Raw genomic sequence first — 7,474 nt, forward strand, 5'->3', positions numbered from 1 at the left:
CTACCCAACAGCGGGCTTACAGTCTAGGCCCAGTCTCTTTCCACTAAGCTACACTGCCAACATGCTCCTCCGACAGCCACAGCAAAGTTAAAACTCCCGAAGCAGTGTGGCTCAGTGGAAAGAGCCCGGGCTTTGGAGGGCAGAGGTCATGGGTTCAAATCCCGGCTCCGCCGCTTGTCAGCTGTGTGACTTTGAGCAAGTCACTTCGTGTCTCTGGGCCTCAGTTCCCTCACCTGCAAAATGGGGATGACTGTGAGCCCCCCGTGGGACAACCTGATAATAATAATGATAGCATTTATTAAGCGCTTACTATGTGCAAAGCACTGTTCTAAGCGCTGGGGAGATTACAAGGAAATCAGGTTGTCCCATGGGGGGCTGACAGTTGAGGTAACTGAGGCACAGAGAAGTTAAGTGACTTACCCAAAGTCACACAGCTGGCAATTGGCAGAGCCGGGATTCAAACCCATGACCCCTGACTCCAAAGCCCGGGCTCTTTCCACTGAGCCACGCTGCTTCTCACCTGATCACCTTGTATCCTCCCCAGTGCTTAGAACAGGGCTTTGCACATAGTAAGCACTTAATAAATGCCATCATTATTATTATTATCCTGCCCAGCGCTTAGAACAGTGCTTTGCATATAGTAAGCGCTTAATAAATGCCATCATTACTATTATTTTCCTCTTCTCCTTGCTTCGATCGCCCCACTTCAGTTCACCGTTCAGCAGCAGCCTGGGATCTTGAGGCGCTTTTGCTGTGAATCTTGTCTTCCGTTCTGTAAACTCGTCACGGCAATATGTTTAACATCTCTGTCATAGGGTTTAGCACAACGCTCTGCACCCGGTAAGCGCTCAATAAATACCCCTGACCGCTCGACCGATTGACCAGACTGGCCGTGCCGGTGGCGACGGCTGCTTCAGGCTCCCGGCGTCGGGGTGGCGTCCGCCAGGCCCGGTCCGGGTCATCATCATCATCAATCGTATTTATTGAGCGCTTAATGGGTGCAGAGCACTGTACTAAGCGCTTGGGAAGTACAAGTTGGCAACGTATAGAGACGGTCCCTACCCAACAGCGGGCTCACAGTCTAAAAGGGGGAGACAGAGAACAAAACCAAGCATACTAACAAAATAAAATAAATAGATATGTACAAGTAAAATAAATAGTGTACAATATGTACAAACATATGTACAAACATATATACAGGTGCTGTGGGGAAGGGAAGGAGGTAAGATGGGGGTCAGCGGCGGAATCAGTGCCTGCTCACCTCATGGGGTTGGAGCTGGTGCCCGGGCTGCTGGCGGCGGGCGCCCATCCGATCATCATCATCATCATCATCAATCGTATTTATTGAGCGCTTACTATGTGCAGAGCACTGTACTAAGCGCTTGGGAAGTACAAATTGGCAACATATAGAGACGGTCCCTACCCAACAGTGGGCTCACAGTCTAAAAGGGGGAGACAGAGAACAGAACCAAACATACTAACAAAATAAAATAAATAGAATCGATATGTACAAGTAAAATAAATAAATAGAGTAACAAATATGTACAAACATATATACAGGTGCTGTGGGGAAGGGAAGGAGGTAAGATGGGGATCAGCGGCGGAATCAGTGCCCGGTCACCTCATGGGGTTGGAGCTGGTGCCCGGGCTGGCATCCGATCATCATCATCATCACCATCAATCGTATTTATTGAGCGCTTACTATGTGCAGAGCACTGTACTAAGCGCTTGGGAAGTACAAATTGGCAACATGTAGAGACGGTCCCTACCCAACAGTGGGCTCACAGTCTAAAAGGGAAATGGCACTTATTAAGCGCTTACTATCTGCAAAGCATCATCATCATCAATCGTATTTATTGAGCGCTTACTATGTGCAGAGCACTGTACAAAGCACCGTTCTAAGCACTGGGGAGATTACAAGGTGATCAGGTTGTCCCACGGGGCGCTTACAGTCTTCATCCCCATTTTCCAGATGAGGGAACAGAGGCCCAGAGAACTTAAGTGACTTGCCCAAAGTCACCCAGCTGACAAGTGGCGGAGCCGGGGTTTGAACCCATGACCCCTGACTCCAAAGCCCGGGCTCTTTCCAGCGAGCCACGCTGCGGACTTGTTTGTCATCCGAACCGCTGGCAAGGCCTCCGACCGTACAGTACCGCCGCGGTCTTTCCCAATGACGCGCTGGCCTCGAAATTCATTCTCCTTGCGACTTTCTCAAGCCCGTCCATCTCCGTAACCAAGGCATTATATAACCCTGGCAGGAAACGAAGTGAAGCCAGGGAGGGACGGTATTAGGAAAAGCAGGAAAAGCAGGGTTTTTCTCATCATCAATCGAATTTATTGAGCGCTTACGGTGTGCAGAGCGCTGTACTAAGCGCTTGGGAAGTCCAAGTTGGCAACATATCGAGGCGGTCCCTACCCAACAGTGGGCTCGCAGTCTAAAAGACCACAGTCTCAAGTCACACATCACAATTGATTAAGATGTATGGGCTGCCACTTTCCCCTCTCTGGAGGCTCGCTTCCTGAGGGGATTCCAGCCCAGCAGGATAGTAGTCCAATGCTCTGCACACAGTAAGTGCTCAATAAATACGATTGAATGAATGAATGAATCTATCTATCTATCTATCTATCTATCTATCTATCTATCTATCTATCTATCTATCTCTGTTGCCAAACGGTACTTTCCAAGCGCTTAGTCCAGTGCTCTGCACACAGTAAGCGCTCAATAAAGACAATTGAATGAATGAATGAATGAGAATGAATGAATCTATCTCTCTATCTATCTATCTATCTATCTATCTATCTATCTATCTATCTGTCTCTGTTGCCGAACGGTACTTTCCAAGCACTTAGTCCAATGCTCTGCACACAGTAAGCACTCAATCAATCAATCAATCAATCAATCGTATTTATTGAGCGCTTACTATGTGCAGAGCACTGTACTAAGCGCTTGGGAAGTACAAATTGGCATCACATAGAGACAGTCCCTACCCAACAGTGGGCTCACAGTCTAAAAGGGGGAGACAGAGAACAGAACCAAACATACCAACAAAATAAAATAAGTAGGATAGAAATGTACAAGTAAAATAAATAAATAAATAAATGAATAGAGTAATAAATATGTAATAAAGACGATTGAATGAATGAATGAATCTATCTATCTATCTATCTGTCTCTGTTGCCGAACGGTACTTTCCAAGCGCTTAGTCCAGTGCTCTGCACACAGTAAGCGCTCAATAAATACGATTGAATGAATGAATAAATCTATCTATCTATCTATATCTATCTATCTGTCTCTGTTGCCGAACGGTACTTTCCAAGCGCTTAGTCCAGTGCTCTGCACACAGTAAGCGCTCAATAAATACGATTGAATGAATGAATGAATCTATCTATCTATCTATATCTATCTATCTATCTATCTATATCTATCTATCTATCTATCTATCTGTCTCTGTTGCCGAACGGTACTTTCCAAGCGCTTAGTCCAATGCTCTGCACACAGTAAGCGCTCAATAAATACGATTGAATGAGTGAATGAATCTATCTATCTATCATCTGTCTCTGTTGCCAAACGGTACAAACGGACAAGTGTCAAGTCGTCAGAACAGATAGAATTAAAGCGAAACGCACATCGTTAACAAAATAAATGGAATAGTAAATACGTACAGGTAAAATAAATAGAGTAATAAATCTGGACAAACATATACAGGCGCTGTGGGGAGGGGAAGGAGGTAGGGCTGGGGGAATTCATTCATTCATTCAATCGTATTGATTGAGTGCTTACTGTGTGCAGAGCACTGTACTAAGCGCTTGGGAAGTACAGGTTGGCAATATATAGAGACGGTCCCTACCAAACAGTGGGCTCACAGTCTAGAAAGGGGAGACAGACAACGAAACAAACGGACAGGTGTCAAGTCGTCAGAACAGATAGAATTAAAGCTCAACCAATCAATCAATCGTATTTATTGAGCGCTTACTGTGTGCAGAGCACTGTACCAAGCACTGGCACGTTCCCAAATAAAATCTAAGGTGGGTGGGGGTCTGGGTCAACCAGGGGGCCTGCCCTTTAAGGAGAAGGGACAGAATAATGATAATAATAATAATAATGACATCTATTAAGCGCTTACTATGTGCAAAGCACTGTTCTAAGCGCTGGGGAGGTGACAAGGTGATCAGGTTGCCCCACATGGGGCTCCCAGCCTTCACCCCCATTTTACAGATGAGGTAACTGAGGCCCAGAGAACTGCTACCCACCCATCTCCGCCCCATCTCTGGAGGGAATCTTGCCCCTCCGGGGGGATCCCAGCCTCAGGACCTCAATACGGTGTCACTTTTTTTTTTCCCACGGTATTTGTTAAGCGCTTAGTACGTGTCGTACTAAGGGCTGCGGTAAATACAAGCTAATCAGGTTGGACACAGATCTTGCCCCCCCCCATGGGGCTCAAAGTCTTCATCCCCATTTTACAGATGAAGGAACGGAGGCACAGAGAAGTGAAGTGACTTGCCCAAGGTGACACAGCAGACAAGTGGCTAAGCCGGGATTAGAACTCAGGTCTTCTGACTCCGAGGCCTTCATGACTACTTCCCAAATCTTTCTGCCCTAAAATGGTCCAGGGCTTTTTTTTAATGGCATTTATTAAGCGCTTATTATGTGCAAAGCACTGTTCTAAGCGCTGGGGAGGTTACAAGGTGATCAGCTTGCCCCATGGGGGGCTCACAGTCTTAATCCCCATTTTATTAATGATAATAATAATAATAATGGCATTTATTAAGCGCTTACTATGTGCAAAGCACTGTTCTAAGCGCTGGGGAGGTTACAAGGTGATCAGCTTGCCCCATGGGGGGCTCACAGTCTTAATCCCCATTTTAATAATAATAATAATAATAATAATAATAATAATAATAATGGCATTTATTAAGCGCTTACTATGTGCAAAGCACTGTTCTAAGCGCTGGGGAGGTTACAAGATGATCCGCTTGCCCCATGGGGGGCTCACAGTCTTAATCCCCATTTTATTAATGATAATAATAATAATAATGGCATTTATTAAGCGCTTACTATGTGCAAAGCACTGTTCTAAGCGCTGGGGAGGTTACAAGGTGATCAGCTTGCCCCATGGGAGGCTCACAGTCTTAATCCCCATTTTAATAATAATAATAATAATAATAATAATAATGGCATTTATTAAGCGCTTACTATGTGCAAAGCACTGTTCTAAGCGCTGGGGAGGTTACAAGGTGATCAGCTTGCCCCATGGGGGGCTCACAGTCTTAATCCCCATTTTATTAATGATAGTAATAATAATAATGGCATTTATTAAGCACTTACTATGTGCAAAGCACTGTTCTAAGCACTGGGGAGGTTACAAGGGGATCAGCTTGCCCCATGGGGGGCTCACAGTCTTAATCCCCATTTTATTAATGATAATAATAATAATAATGGCATTTATTAAGCGCTTACTATGTGCAAAGCACTGTTCTAAGCGCTGGGGAGGTTACAAGGTGAACAGGTTGCCCCATGGGGGGTTCACAGTCTTAATCCCCATTTGACAGATGAGGTAACTGAGGCCCAGAGAAGTGAAGTGACTTGCCCAAAGTCACACAGCTGACACTTGGCGGAGCCGGGATTTGAACCCATGACCTCTGACTCCAAAGCCTGGGCTCTTTCCACTGAGCCACGCTGCTTCTCTAACAAATACCATTATTATTATTATTATTATTATTATTATTATGAAGACTGGGAGCCCCACGTGGGATAATCTGCTGGCCTTGTATCTACCCCAGCGTTTAGAACAGTGCTTCGCACATAGCGCTTAACAAATAGCATCATCATTGTTATTATTATTATTAGTAGTAGTATCTTCCTAGCACTTAGAACAGTGCTTGGCGCAGAGTAAGTGCTTAACAAGTACCACTATTATTATCATTACTATTATTACGAAGACTGGGAGCCTCACGTGGGACAGCCTGATCACCTTGTAGCAGTGTGGAAAGAGCCCGGGCTTTGGAGTCAGAGGTCATGGGTTCAAATCCCGGCTCCTCCAACCGTCAGCTGTGTGACTTTGGGCAAGTCACTTCTCTGGGCCTCAGTTCCCTCATCTGTAAAATGGGGATGACGACTGTGAGCACCCCCCGTGGGACAACCTGATCCCCTTGTAACCCCCCCAGCGCTTAGAACAGTGCTTTGCACATAGTAAGCGCTTAACAAATACCATTATTATTATTATCTACCCCAGCGCTTGGAACAGTGCTTGGCACATAGTAAGCGCTTAGCAAATACCAGTATTATTATTATTATTATGGAGACTGTGAGACCCATGCGGGATGGCTCGGTGGAAAGAGCCCGGGCTTTGGAGTCAGAGGTCATGGGTTCAAATCCCGGCTCCACCACTTGTCAGCTGTGTGACTTTGGGCAAGTCACTTCACTTCTCTGGGCCTCAGTGACCTCATCTGGAAAATGGGGATGATGACTGTGAGCCCCCCATGGGACACCTTGTAACCTCCCCAGTGCTTAGAACAGTGTTTCACACATAGTAAGCGCTTAACAAATACGATTATTATTATTATTATTATTATTATCATTATTATCTACCCCAGTGCTTAGAACAGTGCTTGGCACCTATTAAGTGCTTGCGAGCCCGCCGTTGGGTAGGGACCGTCTCTATGTGTTGCCAACTGGTACTTCCCAAGTGCTCTGCACACCATAAGCGCTCAATAAATACGATTGAATGAATGAATGAATGAATTGTACTTCCCAAGCGCTTAGTCCGGTGCCCTGAACACCGTAAGCGCTCAATAAATACGATTGAATGAATGAATGAATTGTACTTCCCAAGCGCTTAGTCCGGTGCCCTGCACACCGTAAGCGCTCAATAAATACGATTGAATGAATGAATGAATTGTACTTCCCAAGCGCTCAGTCCGGTGCTCTGCACACCGTAAGCGCTCAATAAATACGATTGAATGAATGAATGAATGAATTGTACTTCCCCAGCGCTTAGTCCGGTGCTCTGCACACGGTAAGCGCTCAGTAAATACGATAATGAATGAATGGATTGTACTTCCCAAGCGCTTAGTCCGGTGCTCTGCACACCGTAAGCGCTCAATAAATATGAATGAATGAATTTTATTTCCCAAGCGCTCAGTCCGGTGCTCTGCACACCTTAGGCGCTCAATAAATATGAATGAATGAATGAATTGTACTTCCCAAGCGCTCAGTCCGGCGCTCTGCACACCGTAAGCGCTCAATAAATATGAATGAATGAATGAATTGTACTTCCCAAGCGCTCAGTCCGGTGCTCTGCACACCTTAGGCGCTCAATAAACATGAATGAATGAATGAATTGTACTTCCCCAGCGCTCAGTCCGGTGCTCTGCACACAGTAAGCGCTCAATAAATATGAATGAATGAATGAATTGTACTTCCCCAGCGCTCAGTCCAGCGCTCTGCACACCATAAGCGCTCAATAAATACGAA

Source organism: Tachyglossus aculeatus, chromosome X1, assembly GCF_015852505.1.
Source record: "Tachyglossus aculeatus isolate mTacAcu1 chromosome X1, mTacAcu1.pri, whole genome shotgun sequence".
NCBI classification, from domain to species: Eukaryota; Metazoa; Chordata; class Mammalia; order Monotremata; family Tachyglossidae; genus Tachyglossus; species Tachyglossus aculeatus.